This window comes from Apis cerana, linkage group LG9 (genome assembly GCF_029169275.1).
Source record: "Apis cerana isolate GH-2021 linkage group LG9, AcerK_1.0, whole genome shotgun sequence".
Lineage (NCBI taxonomy): Eukaryota > Metazoa > Arthropoda > Insecta > Hymenoptera > Apidae > Apis > Apis cerana.
Genome location: NC_083860.1, coordinates 5,222,046 through 5,242,449, shown reverse-complemented (window position 1 = coordinate 5,242,449; position 20,404 = coordinate 5,222,046). Strand labels below are relative to the sequence as shown.

Here is a 20,404-nt window from a genome sequence, read left to right as displayed (position 1 = left end):
CACACGACGCGAATGCAGCTGGGATAATTGGTCGCATTTGTTCGGCCAGATAACGCGATTCGCGAGTATTTCTTCAGTGCAGGGGAAATCGCGATGATCCTAAGAGTCTACTACTTTCTTCGGCTATCCAGGAAAATTTTTTCCCAGATTTCCTCGTGATAGAATCGAACAGAATTTGATCAATGCTTCGATAAAATTTTTCGGTATTAAGGGTGAAGAATTGAGAAGCGTATAATTTTTCGTTATTGTTATTTTGTAAAAATGGAAGAAGGTAATAGCTTTTTGTAAATTTTGTGAAATTTAATAAAAAAACGTTGTTTTTCTAGACACCCATTTCGATTATTATTTCGTGCATATTTTGGATAGATTTATCGACTTGGAGTTAGAGAAGAATGGATTTTATTATTTAGGCAATTAATTTGTAATTTACTTTGAAATGATTTTTAGATATCAGTGATTCTGTAATTAATTCTTTTTTTTTACTTTAATGAATATTAATGGGAATAATTTTATCATAATTTTATCAAATTTTATCTTTCGTTATTTCATAATAACTATATCATATTATATTGAATATCTGAAATATTTTTGCATAATGCTTCGTATATATATGTATTTATTATTCAAGAATAATTCTGAAAGCACAACGTTATTCATATAATATTTATAACATTATATATAAAATATAATATTCATATTATCGTACCTTAATATGAAATGACGTTAAAATGCATTTCATAAACTATTTTTCCAAAGTAAAAGTAGAGAAGATTAAAACTCGTTATATGGCTTAAATTAAATTTCTTCTAAAACACGGGAGAATTATTATATTTTCTTTAATTTTTTCTTGCTTGATGATTTCTTCAAAAATATAAGAATAGCAAAGGTTACTTTCTTTCTTTCTTTCTTTCTTTTTTTTAACGAAGTTTTTCGAAAGGTTTCCTGAATATTGCATGTATACAAGCTTGTGTAAACTTGCTGCACAGAGAATGCAAATATGCAATGCAAGGACTTGGGAAACCAACTCGCAATCCTATAATCTCTGTTTAAAGTCTTGAGTTCTCGTAGCATTACGATAGTAAACTATTTGAGTCTTAGCAGTTTCGTGGCTTGCTTAGTAAATAACGATTATTGTCCAATCTCGTTGCTGAAAGACAAAGTATAATTGAATAATTGAACATTGCATAATTCTAATTATTGTTTACCGACGCAGAAATTATCCTTTCTCTTTCCATTTTATACGCGTGAAAATCCCTTTAAATTCAATTATAAATAAATTTTCTGACAGAGATCAGAGGATAGAAAAAAAAAATAAAGCATTAAGTTAACAATTCGTGATACATTCTATTTTGCAAATTTCGGGATAAAATGACCTTTCAGAATTTTAGTTTAAAGATTAATTCATAAAAATAAATCTTATTAGCGATGAACTAAACGACTAACTACATTTTCATTTTGCCAAAAATCTTCGATCCTCCTTTCGAATATTGATCTTTGAACGAGAATTCAAATCGATAAATCATCAGAAACATCGTAAAAGAAATTGCAAACAACAACAAAATCATCTTAATTCTTAACTGTATTATCGACAAGCTTTTAAAGTAACCTCAATTATTTCCTATTGCAATGATAAATCTTAATAAAAATCGTAATAAAATTATTAAAATATTACTTCTTACGAAGTAAAATATATTAAGCAACCTAATCGATTAAGAGTCAAATAGTTTGTGGAAGAGGGGGAGAAAGAAGGTAAAAAATTTTCATTTTATCAAACTCATAACATTTTTATAAGCCTAAATATCTCGTTTCCTTCATATTCTTGGAATGAGATGAGGTTCACTCGTTCGATAACGTAATCCCAACGATATGACACGGTATAGTGGAACGGAGAATGGCCGAGAAAAATCATTTTCGTGATGTATTTGCCGGTATAATCGTGCGCGCGGGTTGGCAGCGTACACAGCGGATCGTTGCTTTGACGGAAAAACGTCAGGGGAAATCGGGGCGTAGTTAGACCAAAAATATGAACTCGATCCTCTCGTGATATTAAAGTTATCACCGCGTTTGATTCTCGTTGTATCGTCGAATACATTAGGGGTTTGTTGGCTTTTTCGAGTGGATTTATCGGCATGGATGTTGGATTATCTTTTTGTCACGTTCGTGTGTGATCGAAGACGATACAGATCGAATAAAATAAATAAGTGTAAAAAATTGAGCGTAGTTATTATTCTAACGAAGCCTCATATTGTTTCATATTTATTTAAGTTTATTGATCGCGAGAAATTTGATTTTTACAAAAAGTAAATGCGATATTTAATGACGATTGAAAAATTGTTAATAATGAATGAACGAATAAAATGTTATTTGGCGTTGCGAATTAATTTATCGTTCGTTAATCTCTTTAAATTTTCGTAGCTTCGATCTATTCCTCGCGAAAGTTCACAAGGGAATGACCTATTACTGCGATCTATCTTTATATAAAAGGTCAACCTTGTAATCGTTGCTAGAAACTAGTGAGGCGGAAATATACGATTTTCTATCTTTCTCAATCATTCACAACTTTTATCTCCACCTCTTCACAGTCTCAATTATCCGATACATCGATATAAATAGATATAATTTGTACTAAATTTACATTTTCAATCGCATATTAAAACATTTTTCATCTATCCTTGTGTCAGTTAAGAAATCTTCATTATTTAATCTTTTTAAATAACTTTATTCCCATTTCATTCCAATATCCTAAAAAAAATAATTACCAATATATTAACAATATATTTAACCAATATATAATTCACAATTAAAAGAAGAAATCATTCCAACTGTAATCTACCTATACCAATATACCCTATCCATCTTCATTCAAACTACTTCAATATCTCGTGACCATCAAAAAGTGAACATCCATCCAATTTGATCCCGAAATAATTTTTCGTTGACCGGTTCAATCTCTCTTCTGTCTGTCTCTCTCTCTCTCTCTCTCTTCTCTTTCAAAAGAAAGCAACGATTCCCTCCCCTTCACACGTAAACACATCACGAAAGAGAGAATCGGAAGAAAGGAGGGGGAGACGAAGAATCGTTCGTTTTGCTCATTTTCTTCCCCGTTATTTTCAGAATCCTTTTAGAAAGAAAGGCCGAAGGAATTCCAGGCCGGCCTTTCCATTCTTACGGTAACGTTCCTCTCAACACAAGGTAGAAGGAATTGGTTTTCTTGTCCATTTCCTTCATCGACACCCAAAGGTATCAAGGGGGAAAGGGGCTAAAGACTATTCAATTACAGGGGCCACGGGTCAATCGTGGACGTCTCGTGGGTGGAATCTTAGCTTCGAAATCAAGCTCGATATCGCGACGATGTATAATTTTTCGAACGAGCGGATTCTTTCGAGGAAGTAAAGAATCGTCGATGATCGTTGGTTCGTGACTGAACTCCATTTGGAACTCTTGGAAACGATTTGACGATTGTGGCAATTATCATTATCCAATGAATCCCACTACAGGATAATTAGCACTGTTCTTTGGATAAATAGATCGCCTTCTCCTTCTCTAATCCTTTAAAAATAAAAAGAAAATGAACAATTACGATCGATAAATAAAATTTACATTCTTCAATTCACATTGTTCAGATTTGAAATTATCTGATTGATTCGGTTCGATCCAAAGGATTCGTTTGACAACATTTCGCCTCGACGGAATTTTTAAAAAGCAAGAAAAGAAAAAAAATAACCTCTTTCGATTGCATTAAAATTCGCAGTTTGTCCATTTGGGCTGACACCGACCAGGATATCCTTTTAACTCGGAACGAGGCAAATAACCGAGCGTAAGAAGGAAGCCTGGTTGTTTCGATATCCTCTTTTGTTTAACGTATATCACCGGCCGGGTATATAAATCGTCCTCCATCGATCCCGCGACAGCCACTCGACACGAGGCCCTTAAGGGAGAAAAATCCCAGGGAAAGAGGAGTACACCGGTATTGATCAACGACGATCACTTAGCGTCAATTTCATCTTGGCCGTGATTTATCGTATCGCGGAATATTGCGAAAATCGTGTCCAACCCTGTACAACATAATACCCTATAAATTCTCGGCTGAGTTTGCGGTGATCGACCGGATCGTGTGTCGAGTAACAAAAAGAAAAAAGAAAAACAAAAAATTGACACGAAAAACCACGAATTAAAGTGAATTGGTTAATTGCGTTACTTTATATATTTCGGTTTTTTTCTAAATTGTTCTCTCTTTTCGAGTCGATTCTTAATCGAAGAATTGTTGTAAAAGTAAGGAGAGTAAAACATTCGAGAAAAATGTGTAAAATTATTCTATTCGTGACATGTCGAGAAAGATAAATTTTCGGAGTGGAAAATTATTTTCTAAATTAAAAAAGGTGTCGTGATGAATAAATGCGAAACGAGCGAAGAAAACGTTTCGTTTGTTCTCAGGGAAAATATCGGTGGAGGGGAAGAATCACGTTCACGGTGAATCATTACTCTTATGAATGTTTTGCCTCGAGTTTAACCGCGTTTTCTGTTATGAAGTTGAACGATGAAACGAGTGTCTGGATAAAGCAATACGGTCTCACGCCCCTTATTTCAAAATTCCACGAGTTCCATTGAAAATTCTTCCCCAAATTCCCCAATTTTAGCGTTAACAACTTGCGCGAGTTAAAGACCGCAAGTTTTCCTCGCCTTTCCGTTTTTCACCTTGCGGATATTAATAAAATGGCACAAGAATGCTTGCAAGATCCCTTAAAGTATGCTCCCATAGATTTTTTTTTTTCATCTTCGTAAAAGAATTTCGCGATAAAATAAATTTCCTTATTCCTTATCCATAAAAATTACTCGAGATATTTAAAAGGAATGCAATATTATCTTGAAAAAGGTATAATTGCAAACAATGATCTTGGTTAAAATAAAAATACCAAAGTTAACGAAGATTTTAAGATTTTGTTGAACAATGTTAAATGAACTTTTTGATTATCGATTTCAATGATTGATTTAAAATTTTATTTACTTTATTTATTTTAAAAATTTAATCTAAAACTTAAGCCAGTTTAATTGAATTTTGTTTATTAAATATTCGTTTTGTTATATCGATCGATGATATAATAATGAATCGTGATGATAATTATTTTACCAATTAATTTAATAAGAATAAATATTCAAAAAAGAGGGAGCGTCATCGAATCTGCATATTAAATTTATCGTTATTCTTGTGATTCATCCTATATCGATTATTCAAATTTCTTGACTCATTTATTTAACAACCACTCTCCATTTAATGCTGTATAATAAATTCAAACTTCGATCAAGAAAATTTTTAATCGTTTTGCCCCATTTTAGAAATTTCAAATAATTAAACAATAATTAAAAGGAAGTCTAGAAATTTTATAATTACATTTTATAAAAAAAAATTACACGAATCGTGAGATATCTAACTTGATCCACTTATCTATTTTTTATATTCAACATCTCAAAATCTTGAAAAAAGTTTTGGAAAGAGAGTTTACAGCTCTCGTTAATAATTATTATTTCACGACAATTCCAGTTAAAGGTAATAAACAAAGCAGAAATATTAAATAGAATGTCCAATATTTAAATTTTCGAACGAGGAAAGAGGAAAAAAATTATTCGAAGAAAGAAAGTTGAAAGAAAGAATAACGAATCGGAGGATACGAAGAAGATATCCAGAAACGTTTTCACGATTCCTTGAACTGGGGAAAAAAGAGAGATGGCGAGTACAACTTTCGCATTATAACGCGAAACCTCCATTTCGAGTTGAATCAACGAAAGGAAAAGGGTCTGACACTCCGGCAAGTTGGTTAAAAGTCTCAAAGGGCGGATGTTCTTTTCTACAGTCTTTACAGATTGCAAAGGACATTTGTCAAATTCATCCAGCTGATGGGGCGAACAAACAGAGATGGAGGGAAAAAGAAGAGGGAGGAGGAGGGAGGATTTTCTGCCGCTGCATTTGAAGTCCGATTCAATTCTTTAGGATCAAAGACGGTTGAAATGAATTTACGGGGCGGAGAGGAGGAGGAGAATATTTTCTCAACGATGTACAGCTGATGTACATTTTTGCAAATATTCCTAAGATAAGATCGCACTAGAGGACTGGACTCTTCTTCTATCTATACCATTTAAACGGAATTTCTTTGTTAAAAACGATGAAAATATATTTGCAAAATAATAAACGATCCTCGATGCAATTGCTTGTTTGTTCGTAATTAGGTTATCGCCTTAATTAAATATTTTTCTTTCAATTTTATTCTTTTCCATCTTATTCCTATATATACAGAGAGCATCAAATAAAAAATTCAAAATTTATCATCGAATTAACAATAATTCATCGAAAACAACCCCTTTTTCGACGAAGAAATTTTCGTCCTTTCTCTTTTCAGAGGAGGAGAAAAATATTTGAAAATCTTGTTAACTTATCCTCTGTGATATTATTACATTTTCATTCGCGCGATTAACAGAACGCTGTAAACATTGGCGAGCTACATCTAATAATAATTCAAACTGTGCAATTCGATTTCACTGTGATTGAAAGTAAACAAAAGCGTTGCTCTCGCTATTTCATCTTCTGTGTACAAATAAAACTCTTTTGAGCTACGATTTGAAAAAATTAAATCGACACCACTTTCGATAAATCAACCTTAATAATTATCGAGTTAATAAAAAGTTGTAGGGAGGAAAGTTTTCAGCTTTCTCTCTTCGCAGATAAACGCAAATCAGCGCAGTATTCAATTCTCTTGAGATAATAATTACGACGTGTCCCATAGTGAACGTTAAAAGTTGCTAATTAAATGATGGCATATAGCTATCGTTATTTCCGTATTTTCAATAGAGTGCAACGTTGAATTATTTATATCTCGATCGCTAATTAACATTTTAAGTTTGTAACCTGGAAACAACGGCGAAGTTCAATTATCTCGATGGTGTTCCATGCCGATCTCTCGTTAATAAATTTTCGAGAACGAAAACAAATTCTCTTTTCGCTTGCAAATCTCCCCGATCGATCATTTTTCATCGACCATTTTGAAAGTTTGGGATAAAAGATGCCCAATAATGTTAATAATTGTTAAAAGTATATATATATATGCAGTGATACGAATACGAATTTTCCAATAAAAATAATTGGAAGATGAATGTAACTCTTTATAATTGGAATTTTATTTGTCCATGATTCAATTGCAATTTTTCAATTTAAATTAATGTGTCAATAATTGTTATGAGAATTGCTTGACTCCGATATGGTAATTTGACTTTTTAATAATTATCCTTTACATTCTCGATTCATTTAAAATATATTTCAGTAAATAATATCAAGAAATTTTACGAAAATGATTTCCATCTTTTGTCGTACTTTAAATTAAACAAAGACTAAATAATAAACGCATATTCGAATCTACGACAAAATACGAGGAAAAAGAAAATCACAACGAATTCAAAGAATTCTTAACAAAAATCAGAATATAATACAATTTTTGTGAATGAAATTCTGGATTTAATAAAAAATGATAATATGATTTTCTAAAACTTTCGATCAATTCTTATTTTTTATCTCGTTTAGAAATGAACGTTTCCATGAAAATTCCGCCGGATATTGTTGAGATATTTTTCCATTACGTTACGATATCCGAAACGAAGATGAATTAGGAACACGTCACGTTCGTGAAATAATCCAACACACCATCTTTCTCCTTACACATTCGTATTTACATGTGTTGAACAAAGCAACGACGAGTGAAACTTGAAGATGGTGTACATACTGATACATTCTGACCCTCCTTGCGACCTCCTACGCATCTTGTTCGACTAATACCATTGCACTTGTGAAACTGTTATGGAATCTCTTTTTATGGACTTTGAAATCGAATACTTATTGATTTCAACAAATAAATCTCAATAACTAAGATAACCCATATAGTAAGAAAAGTTGTTTTGATAATCACAAAAACTTGGAACCAGTCAATCCTTATTTTTTCATATCCTTGAATTATGCACCTATGAAATAATTTAAAAAAAAAAATTAATATAGCAGGACATTTTTTTATAAGATGCTGGATAAAATTAAAGAAAATCCCATCAAGAATAATATGAAAAATTTCATTCTAGAATACCATTTTGCAAAATGGGAAGAAAAAAATTGCACGTAACAAGGTAAACGAAAGGGAGAAAGATCCGGAATTTGTGCTGAGACGTTTGCGCGTTTTGGCCACCGAATCTGGACGAATTTAAGCCGAACTCGGCACTCCGCTATTTGAACTCGTCCAGCAAAGTGCGACACCTGCGGTTTTCGTAAGTCAGCAATCAGAATAGAAGGAAGAACCGGTGGTGAAACTGCGAAAGACGAAGAGGGAGGGCGTAAGTAAGTTGAAGAGAGAGGGAGGTGGAATGAATGCCACCTCCCTTTGGGCACTAACCTGTAGTACTAACTAACGAACTTTCACAGTCCAACGCCCACTAGCCGAGTAATTAGCCTGGCTAACGAGCGATCGTTATACGAAACCGCGGAAAAGTCGACGATCTACACCTTAAAACGATCTATTGTTCCCGATACAATAAATTTCTTGCGAATTAGGGCGGGACGATTGAAACAAAGGAGAAAGCGATCCTCCAAAAGTACTTGCTCGTATATGTATCTTACTTATTAAGCATCGGCTGCCAATTTTTATTACAAAATTCGTGATAAAAATATTAAATAGTTTGTAAATGATGTATATTCTTCCAAATACGAATTGATGGATAAAAATTATAGACTTTCTTTTCTGGACAATTTTATGAATTTTATAAATTTGGAATTGACCATTTTTCTTTTCTCTTTTTCCCCCCCGTTATTATCGAGCAAGCTTGTCGAAATGAAAATAATTTTTCATTTCGACTCGTTCAATTTCAACTAACAAGATTGATTTGATGTAAGAGAGTTGTTCCTTTTACATTTTCACAGGGGAAAATTCGTTTTTAATAATAACAGAAAAATGATGAGAAAAGATTTCACTTCGCCTTCTTAATCTCCGTCGACTGTGGCCGTAAAACGTTTCAAACTTCGCCGATATAATTGAGACGGTGTTTCCCCGGTGATAAACTGTATTAGTTCAAATAAGAGTGGAATATGAAATTAGTTGGCAATTCAGTTAATAAGTACGCGTAACAGGTGTATTATACGGCACAATACCGCGTTTCAATAATTACACCGCCATAATCAAACCTAGTATTCTGAATAATTCATTTATTTACGTTTCCCTTCAACCGACGGGGGAGGAAGAAGGGAAAGGGGGGGAGGAACATTCGGTCTTCTTGGTTTCGAAACTAAACGAAACTTTCGAATTGAAATTGTAGCGAGGCATTCATGGATACAATAACTATTCCGCGTATTCTTACGCGCACAAACTTCAACTCATAAAAGAGAATATCGTGCAATAAATTTATCATCCTCTTACGGTCGACGATAATGATGAATCGACGTTTGAATCTTGATTAGAGTTCTTCCTTTTCGAGAAAAAAAAAGAAAGATTATCATTGTTATCATTAGAATTATGTGTAACGTTCAGAGAGAATGTTTTTTGGAAATACGATTATTTTTTTCTTTTTCCAATACGCTTTCTTAATTTCAATTAAAGAATAAGATCAAAAATTCGTTGAATGGTAAAGTAACAATTTGAAAAATATGTTAAGAAGGAATCCGATAAATCTTAATCACGAGACGACGAAGCGGGGGGGAAAAAAATTAATCAGGATTCAAGGCTTAAACCAGTTTATTGGAAGCTTTTATCGGCGCTTTTATCGTAAGTGGCATGTGAAAATTCAATAGACTTGGTACATTCGCATGGACAAATGAATTTAAATCAGCGGACTTTCGTTTGCTATTTTATGCATGCATTACGTCGTTATTCCCAGAGATTCTTTTCGAAGTGCACAATAAACGAACGATTTAGCGTATTCGACGTTGTATTTATTTAAAGAATCCGTAGTTGTAAACGTTGTATATCGCACGTCAGAAACGTTCCCAGAAACTTAAACACGTTAGTTCAAATTTTAAAATTTTCGATCACGCTGCTTTATTAATTTTACCTTCAATACGTTCAAACATATTTTTCTTTTTATAATTTACGCATTTTGAAATAAACATCAATAATGTTCCCACGTAATCCAAGTAAGTCGATTTAAATATAAGACACTCTTGCAATATAATAGATTAAAAATAAAACGAACATATATATATATACGAGTAAATAAGAGAGGATATTAGAGAAGGAAAGAAAAAAATTGAAAAAAAAAAGTGAACAAAAATGACAGTTTCATTTATATCCGATATACATATATATCCCGAAAATGGTTTAGATATGGCGAAGGATCTCGTTTGCTTTTTGTTCCCTTAACAGCCAGATACATTACGGCGGCGTAACAAAAGAAAAATTCGCCGATGTCGCGGGTAAGGGAAACTGTCGGCAAAAAGGAACGGACGACTTAATCGCACGGTAAAGAATCGGGGGAAATGAGAATGGGAGGCGGAGGCACCTCGTGGATCGCGGTTGTTAAACTGTAGAGCAGAGTTTTGCCCCCCGTGATACGCGATTTCCGCGCCACTTGTGCCCTTTCTTGCATCGAGGTTTCGATTTACACGGGCGCCGCACGCGATTCACGCATTTGTCAACGCTAACCCCCTTTCCCGACCGCTCTAACCCTGTCCCCAATCCCCGTGTCATCTTATAATAAGAGAAACGCTCGTAAACGAGGACTCCAGCGTTGGCTAAGTCAATTTGATCCTTTTTTTTTTCAGATATATGCCACACGAACGATATGCTTTCGGAGGGAGTCGAGATTAACTTCGAGATCGTTTGCATTTACTTGCAAAAATATCCTGGTCTCGTATTATAGAGTACATTTTTTTAATTCCAATATTTTATTTCATGTCGGTTGAATAATTAATTGTTTCAGCACATCGGGAATTCGTAATCTTGACGATTATATATGGATTAATTGTGCTTTCTGTGCCGAGTTTGAAATGAATTTCGTTTAAAAATATTGTTGACGATATATTAAATGTCACGTTATAATTCTAATTGAGAAAATGCCACTTTGAATCTAACGAAACACGATCAAAGATAAGTATTATTATTTATCGTGGAATTAAAAAATTAGGATCATTTGTTATTTATATCGTTATAATCACCGAACGTAAAATTGTGTGGAGGAGTTGAAAAAAAAATGGAGGGAAATTTAAAACGACACGACGAAAACCATTCTACACTGAATATTAATAACACTCTGATAAATATTTAATTGCATTAAATTACAGTCGTACAAGTATCCCACTCATTCGATTTATCTCTCGGTAATAGATGCGACGAAATTATTCGCTCGTAATGTCACACACTCTTCGAAGAATCTTCCCCCTCCATAAATCTAATTTCGACTTCGAACTCGAATCTCATCCAACTTTTGCAAATTGGCGAAAGTTATAAATCCGGTATAAACTTTAAAAATTAATTTTCCCTCCCTGTGACGAGGGGAATTATCGAGTTATATCCATATCCGTTAAATGATTAACAAGAGCGATCAAGAATAGGATGGCACATAAGCATTATACCCACGTATTCTTTAATACGAAACACAGGCAAGTTTGCAACGACGGATATTGATTTACGAGGGAACCATAATTCGCAGCACCACCGCTACGAGATATCGATCCTCGAGCTCGTGAAAGTTTGCCCGCGGTTTGCTCCACTCCCATTTCTGGGTTATGACACATCGAGTACAATTGGCTATCGCGGGGATGGGTTAATTAATAACCCGAGTCAAAGCCAATTAATTTCAACGAGGCTCGTCTCGGCCTCTTACAAACGAATCCCGTCGATCGTGGAAAATCTCGTGTGGGAAAATTTCATGTTCCGGCTTTTACGCTTTCTCACCTCGCACCAGTTTGCAATTGAAGGGATTGTAAGAAATTGGGCTTCGATTAATTAATCTGGCTGGATTCAACCAGATCGTTTAAATTTGTTCACTCTCGAGAGCGAAAACTGTACAATTTTTATTCGAATCCGAATTTAATATTGTAGAAACTCTTGCGTGAAATAATAAACCAAGCAATTTTTCCTCGATTATTATTATTATAGTTTGAACGATAAGATAAAACGATTAACTTTCAGCAGAGAAATGATTTCCTTAAAAATTTCATTTCCAATATACACGTGCAACCCTTTCCATTTTTCACGTCCAGTCTTCAAATATGAAACATTCGATTCACGGGATAAAAAGCTGATCGTTATTCCGGTCGCGGGATACGCGATTAAAAAATAAACCGATTCGTAACCGATTTTGGAAAAACCGGTGGAATACTCCCTGGAAGAAGAAGCCTCCTTCGAAAGGAGGAAGGAACGCGTGATATACGATGTTCGCATTCTCGCGAAAAAGTTTCGAGGCAGCCACCTCTATAAAATAAGCGTGGGCCACGATGTAACGCGCGGTTTATTAGACGCAAAGTCCGTAAATCATCTTACGGGTTATTAATTACGATACCCGGAGCCCGGTTATTTTACAAGCGGAAAATTAGCTTGCAGTATTACGCGGTTGCAGCATCACTCCGCGCCAAGATTCCTTAATACGATTACGTTGCTCAAGACTGCGGGGATGAAGTCACGCGAAGATGATCGGTTACGGGACAAATAACGTCTTGGATCATTCCTTCTTTCGATTCGTATCTTTTTTCTTCTTGTTTTTGAAGCGGAAATTCAGACGGAATTGTATCAGAAATCGGGATAGCTTTTTTTTGGGATAAAAATTTATCTTAGCATATCCTTCCTTTCTTCTTTCAATTTTATTTTGTAATTTCAAGTAGAATGGATCGATCGAATAATCGTTGTTTAATTTATCTATTAAATATCCTGCTTTACATTTTTTTATATTTCATATATGTTCCAATTTGCACGCTCATCCTGATTATATTAATTTTTATTATTATGAATTCTGAGTGTACATACATATCCGAATGGTTGATTCATTCCTTTTTAAATTTAGCACTATTCTCTTTACTTTACGCGGTTGGAAATTGATGGAGAAATAAATTCTAAGATATTACTTCAACTTTCAATTGTTCCCTTCATAAAGTACAATATGTGTTCAATAAATCATTTCAAATATTAGAAGAATCGGGATTTAATATCATAGTTAACATCCTAATAGAAGAAAATTTTTATATTTAATTGGAAATAGTTAAGTAAAAGATTCGGTTCGGTGATAACAACGATATTAGAATGATAAAACTTCTTTATATAATTAGCAATTAATATTTAATTATATTATACGTGCGTTGCTTCAAATTAATTATTACAATGAGATAACAACATATACATATATATATTGTAATATATTAAACTAACAAGATTTTATTTAATTTTCGTAATTATAAATGTGGTTATTTGATACGAAGAAATTGCATGCTCAACAGCTTTAAATTTAATTTACGTACAAGTATAATACAATCTTTTTCTGAACAAAAATTTACAAATTCAACATATAAGATTATTCCATTGTTGAATATATCTTTCAATTCCCTGTACTCAAGAACTTTGATATTTTAAAGTTCAATAATATTAAAAAAAGAGTTGAATGAGTTTCAGATATTCCTAAATTAAAAATAATTTTATATCATCCAACTAGACTCGCTGAAACTATATAAAAAAATTTTTATCTAATAAATAATAAATATATCGTACAATAAATTTAAATCATCCACCATTCAACAATACCGATCACGAGTAATAAAATTAACCAACCAAAAACATCTTCCCGCGATTCCAATCCTCGCATCAACTTTAAAACAAACTTCCAAAAACCTCTCCCCTCCTCAAGCCAAACACGAAACTTTTCCACCAACAACGATCACGACGTAAGAAACATTATTCCCTTTTCTACGCGAAATTTCTTCAATGTCCAACGAAACTCCTTGCGTCCTTATGAAACTCGCCTATTCTACGTGTGCTCTACCACCATATATACGTCTTTCTGTCGACGAACGTTCCGCGTGTTGCACCGAGGCCTTCGACGACAGGCAATCTTTACACGCGCGTTAAACCTCACCTCTGTGTGTGCCCAGTCGTAGTACACGTTAATTTGACGAGACGTTGCGTCCGATATATTAATTCGCGTGAATTATACGTTCGGGTATTACTCGAGGCGTTCGTTTCTAACAAACGACGTTCAGGCATTTGAGAAAACGACGGGCGGGTTTAACTCGGGTCTGAGAACTAATCCGAACATTCCTTACGCGGCTTACACCGCTGCTTGTTTCCGCCTGTGCAATTGTGATAACATCTTGTTGCTACAGCTCTTCCCCTTGATACCGGAGAGTTCTGTTTCCGCGTGGCAGTTCGGCTTGCGTAACGAGCCATCCTGAACGAAGCTCAGCCGTCGTCGAGCATCGTCGACGTTGCCCCACATATGCCTATACACCTGCCGGCATATGTGGACCGTGCGTGTAATGCACGCTTCGCCAACTGAATACGGTTAGCCCTCTTAATAACGTGCTGCCTGGATACGTGTCGTGGGTGGATGCCGTCCCTCTTTCGCACGACACCCTCTACAATATGGCGAATGTTGGATTCTTGATGCAATATCGATCGAGTTTCAAGGGTGATGGTGGAGTGGAATTACTTTTTATTATTTATCGTACGATCTAATTTCTTAAATTATCGTGGCGAATCTAAGAGAACGTGAGATGTAGGTAAGATGATTCGAAATATTTGCAAAACAAGATTTTTAAAATGGATGTTCTCGCGTCATTATTTTCAAGGGAATGCCGTGTCTGGGATTATGAAAATCCATGCTCCATTGGAAATTATATATACGTATGTATATGTAGGGAGAAACATTGAGAAATATCGTCGTTTTATGCGTTGAAAAATACGAGTTATTTTGCGTGGTTTTTTGCAGATTTGTAAAATTGCTGTCGAGAAGATTGTAAATGAACATTCACGCGTGAAAATATTTCTTAATATTTGGGAGGAGAATGAGAAAATCAATCCAGATTAGATGGATCATGGAATTCAACGTTTGATCTGTTTTCAACAGAAGATTAAGAATATTAATTCGGAGAAAGAAGTTTATAAATTGGAATAAAATAAATTACCTGTACATTCATTGATTCTATCCATTCATTCGTTCAACCAGTTTAATCGTTCTGGCCAAAACTAACGCATCCGTCATATTTCCTCTGCCTCGCAGGATTTTGACTATCACAGGTCAGTTTCCACTCTCGTTTGATTTGACAATAGCCCCAGCCTTTTTTTTGCATTTCATCAAATTCTCTCTCTCTTTTTCTCTCTCATCGATTGAAACTAGATACAGCGAGATCTATCATTTGCGATCTATATCGATTGTTCTTTTTTCTACTATATTTCCAACTAAATATATTCCACAATTTTTCGAATATTTAATTTGTTTTTTTTTCAAAAATATATGTAGCGTATAATACTATAAAAATATTAAAACGAAGAAAATATAAAAAAAAGACAATAAACATAAAGAATTTTGTAGATATCAGAATGTTTATAATTGCTTTACAAAAATGAAAGAGAATAATTTTTTGATAAATCTATAACTTTACTACTCGTACTACTCCTTTGTACCATGATTTCCATAAAATTTTACGAATGTCCTTATAAAATTCTTCTCGATCACAAACAAGATCGAGAAACAAAGCTAAATCTAAAGAATTTAAATTACAATCTTCCTTTCCACGGTAATTATTCCTTAACCACGATCTCTAAATCTTCCTATAACCCGCAACGAACATCTAAAAAAAAAAAAAAGAAAGAAAGAAAGCTAATTAAAAAGAATGGTCTTATTTTATCCGAACGAGGTGGGGGAGGCGACATAAGAAACGGTCGCGCAGAAAGGGAAAATAGAGAGACGGGACACAGATATTGCGAAGAGGTTGTTCGTGTTCACGGTTGGTGCCGTAAACTCTGTTGAACTCTCGTGCTTTCTGCGATGCGGAGAACCAGCTGAGTGTAGAGGGCAGGAGTATGTCGTACATGCCGAAGACGCATTAATATTAATGTACAGGGATTTACCGCGACACGACGACGAGGCTGCTCGAGCCTCGTGGGTAGGATGTATGTTTACAAATACGTTTCTCAATGTAGAAACCGAGCCGGGAGGCTTGCATCGCTCCGCATAGTCCAGGCGCGTTCTTCCTTGCCGGAAGTAGACGCTGGCAAACTTGGACTCCCCGCATCTTGCACGCCAGCTCCTCCCAAGGGTGTTTCCGCCACGGTGTTCTCGCCGCAGAAATGGTTAAAGTGTGTCAAGCCGTATCTTACCTTTTCTCAACCAAGTACCGGGTTCACTTCTGAAAATCGAGGGAAAGGCGTAGCCTCCTCGTTGAGAAGCGTAGCCGTATGTCCTTGCATTCCCTGGATTCTCTCGTCACATGCGAAAAATCGACGAAGCATTTCCCCTCTCGTCTTCATCGCTCGGGTGAACGGCGACAGCCTCTGCCTTGAATTTTCCAGAGAGGGATATCTCAATTCCTTAACGAATATTTTTCGTGAAATGTTCGATGAATATCTTTATGTATTTTCGGAGAGATGAGGTTGCATACGGTTGAATTGTTGAGTTTTGTAAAATGTTTATGTTTTTTTTTTTTTTGAATAAATTATTATTGCTTCTTCTCTTCTCGGTTAAATTCATGCCTCGTTTGATTCTGATTTAAATAGTTTGATTTAAGTATTTTATTAATGTGGAATAGTTAAGCGAGTGTGGAGCGTTTGAAGTGAAAATTGCGGTACGATATAAATACTGTATTTTAAAGGGATAATTTTGAAAATTATCATTGGGGATGATTGGTATAAGTGAGTTACTGAAAAAGTTAAATTGGTGGCGCTAGTTGACAAGATTACCGCACAAATTTTATGGAAATTGAATGCATTTCGCTTTAATCCGGGCATTTCTTTTTTTCTTTGACATCATTTAAATATATAACGAAATAGAAAAATTTCTGATAGATATAATGATATTTTAAAAAGCGATAATCTCCATTCACGGTTCATAGAGAAATTTTCCTTTGATTTTTCTATTCGATTGAAAAATTCCATCATTTTGCTTTAATGCATTTTTACAGTTCTGTAATAATTTCGAAAAAATAATTTGATAATATTAAACTTGTTATCGAGATCGTTTTATCGTCGAATTTCAAAATTTTTTTTCATCTCAATCTTTCTTAAAAACCTCGATTTCAAAAATTTAGAAAAATTGCAAAGTAAAATTTTGTGCCAAATGAATTAAAAAAAAAAAAACATTGCGAAGAGAAGAGTTTTTAATCAATTTCATCCTCTCCATACTCGTTAAAAAAAGAAAAGAGAAGGAAATGTACAAAATATTTAATCTATAAAAAGTTTCCTTCGCTATCTTTGGTACCATCGAATGCTCGTGTAAAAAGTGGAAATTCTATTAAAAAATTAGATTTCACAAGGCCACGAAAAGACTAATCTCCTACTATTGGAGCAAAGAGAAAGCTAAAGTTAAACTCGATAAAACGTTTCATTAAACCGTCCACGTGGTCTGCTTTATTCTCACGCGATATAAAGTTTCGAACCGTAATACTCGCGGAATCGCGAGCCGCTCGATAATTTCAACGCGATCCCACGCGAGTGCCTTCTCCATTTTTACGACATTTTAATGTTTGCGACGAAAGATCCACCGGGATGAAACGTGTCGATCATTTTCACATCTATTGAATCCCCAAAAACTGCCTCGTAGAATTTAACGTATTAAGTTAAATTAACGTCACACGCGAATGCTTTACAGGCCAATATAGAGAGTATCGTATTCGAAAAGGCTGCGTACTGTTGCCACGTTGTTCAATCGAGTGTGGAATATCGCATGATCGATGGTTACCGTTCGATCACACCCGCGGATTATCTATTTTTGTTTTAGAACTGACGTAGCAAACCTGCTCATAGAAATCATTGGAACGTTGGACTCATGTGAAACTCTAGAATTATTCCCTCATATACATATTAAAACTTTTGAATTTCTTATAAATAGTTAGAATTATATTATACAGAGTTATATTTCGTGATATTCCACGATAAGAAATGTTAATATCCTAGAATTATTTTGTCTTTCGATACCTATAAATTCGTTTAATATCAAGAAATATCTAAAAACTGGAAAAATATCTTTACCTAGAATTTTTGTCGTCGTCCAATGTTCAAAAGGTTCAAAGATTTTTGTCCTGATGAAAGCTTAGAGTGAATACTTGCTCGAGTAACCGAAATTGGTTCGTCGGTGGGGTCAAACAGGTGTATCTAGGCTACTAATTACCTAAGGGATTGGGACAAACTTAGCAATACTCTCGGTGTACAATTGGAGGCGAACAGGCGAACGATAGGGAAGTTCCACAAGCCCATTGCGTTTATATTCGCGATCGGGATCCTCCTTAATCCTCATTGTCTTAGGAGAATCGGTCTAAGTCCACCAGGATGCTCTTGATACCTCTTTGGATCGTTGAACTTGAGAACGAATTTACAATTATGTGGTGTTTCCATCTATCTAGACGAGACATCTCTACAGCCAACGAATGAAAATCGCCATCTTCCCGTTAAAATTATCGTGTAAAGTAAATTTTCCCGGATATTTTATATTAAAGAGCAATTTCTAGATTAGACTCCGTTAGATTATTAATGACGGAAGTCACGACTATGAGTGCATGTATTAAGGGCGGAGCTAAGACGGAAGAAGGTCGGAGGCTGTAAAGCCGGAATTAATTAATGGCAATCACTAAGGGTACTTAACTGTACGTTCACAAGGTTCGCAGTACACTTTGGCCATCTCTGGTCCTTCTTTGAACGACGATAATTCGTCGTTTCTCGTTGTTCGAGTCGGATAGATGGTTGCCACTTGGCACAGAGGTAAATTGGCGCATTGTGCGCAACGTTATTGTTCTCGTCCCCGAACAGAGACGGATTTTTTCCAAGCTGATATATATATATACGTATATACAAGTCCGGGCGAAAAAAGAACGTAGCAGGATGGAAGAACCGCGTCTTTTTCATATAGCGTGACTTTGTGCTTTTGGCAAACAGCTTCGAGTAGCATAGATTCGCAGACGAAGCAGAGAGAAGGGAACACGCGCGGCTTCTTGAAAGAACACTCGTAGAGAACGAGAAAAGCCTGTAGACGTGACATCTTTCTGTCTCTGTTGAGATACAGTCGGGGATCTCGTAGTAGTTGGTCAAGGAGAGGGTGGATGACGTCACGCGCGACGATCGTGCCTCCGACTGCGAGTAGCCCTGGCCTTAAGAAAAAGATTTCTGTTCTTTCGAACAGACCAGACTTTCTTGGGTGGAATGTAAATTGTGACAATTTGCATCCTGAAATTGATAGTATATGATTTCTTTTTGGACTAAAGTTCTCGTATTTCATGTTGAAATGTTACTTACATGTACTGATCAAGAAATTTGGGGGAAAAAAAATTATTAAATATATTTGAAGAATGTTAGAAAGATGTTTTACTAAGATGTATAATTTAGAATCAGGATAGAATAACAATTTCTGTTGAAAAAGAAAAGATGTTTTACTTAGATTTATAATTTAGAATCAGGATAGAATAGCAATTTTTGCTGAAAAAGAAAATTTTACATATATATATATTCTTTTTTTAGAACTTGATTAAATATCTTTTGTGACAAGATTATATTTATTTTTCATATAAATTTTGAAAATTATATAATTTAATGAACAGAATTATGATTTTAATAATTTAATTACCTTTTAATTACAATGAAATTATAGTTGAAATAAATAAATATGTTAATATGTCAATTTAATTATTCCTCACTTATTAATAACATTTAATATATTGTATTTTATGTGTTTCATTACTTTCGTTTATTTATTTCTTTGCAATAACAATGAAGTTGTATTTCAGCTATGAAACATAATATAATTTTTAATTATTACAACTGTAACCTCTTCATACTTAAAATTTTTTTCTGATCTGTATGATTATTTATAGAAAAAAAAAATCCATATTTACACTAAATGCATACCTTCAGTGAAACTCAAATAAAATTTTCTTGAAATGGGAATCAAATATTTATAAAATATTGTAATCATTCGTCATTTCAATACGATTTAAAAATACATTTTTAGGTTAGCATCCAATCGTTCTTTCGATAAATCACTTTTTCCACATTCCGATCGTTTCCTTCATTCGTTCCAATCAATCTCACCGAAACACGTTATTTATCAAACGTCGAATCCATATTATTTCCAATATTTATACCCAAACTTGGAATAAATCCTAACCAGAAGACTATTTGCAAAAGAGAGAATTGAATGACCATTCCGACTCACGAGTCTCATCACGATACGGGTGTGTTTAATGTGTGTCGCGGCGAGC

General features: G+C 34.5%; 1 protein-coding gene and 1 long non-coding RNA gene across 6 annotated transcripts in view; one reads left to right on the top strand and one right to left on the bottom strand.

Annotated features, from left to right (window-relative positions):
• LOC108002673 (tropomodulin) overlaps positions 1-20,404 on the top strand; it is a 219,951-nt gene that overhangs the window by 134,867 nt on the left and 64,680 nt on the right. The gene's annotated exons all lie outside the window — the stretch shown is intronic.
• On the bottom strand, positions 13,264-20,382 carry LOC133666656 (uncharacterized). Its single transcript, XR_009831088.1, has 4 exons — positions 20,052-20,382; positions 19,771-19,930; positions 19,443-19,622; positions 13,264-19,373 (listed from the first exon to the last, which is right to left on the bottom strand). It is a non-coding gene; the product is annotated as an uncharacterized LOC133666656 (long non-coding RNA).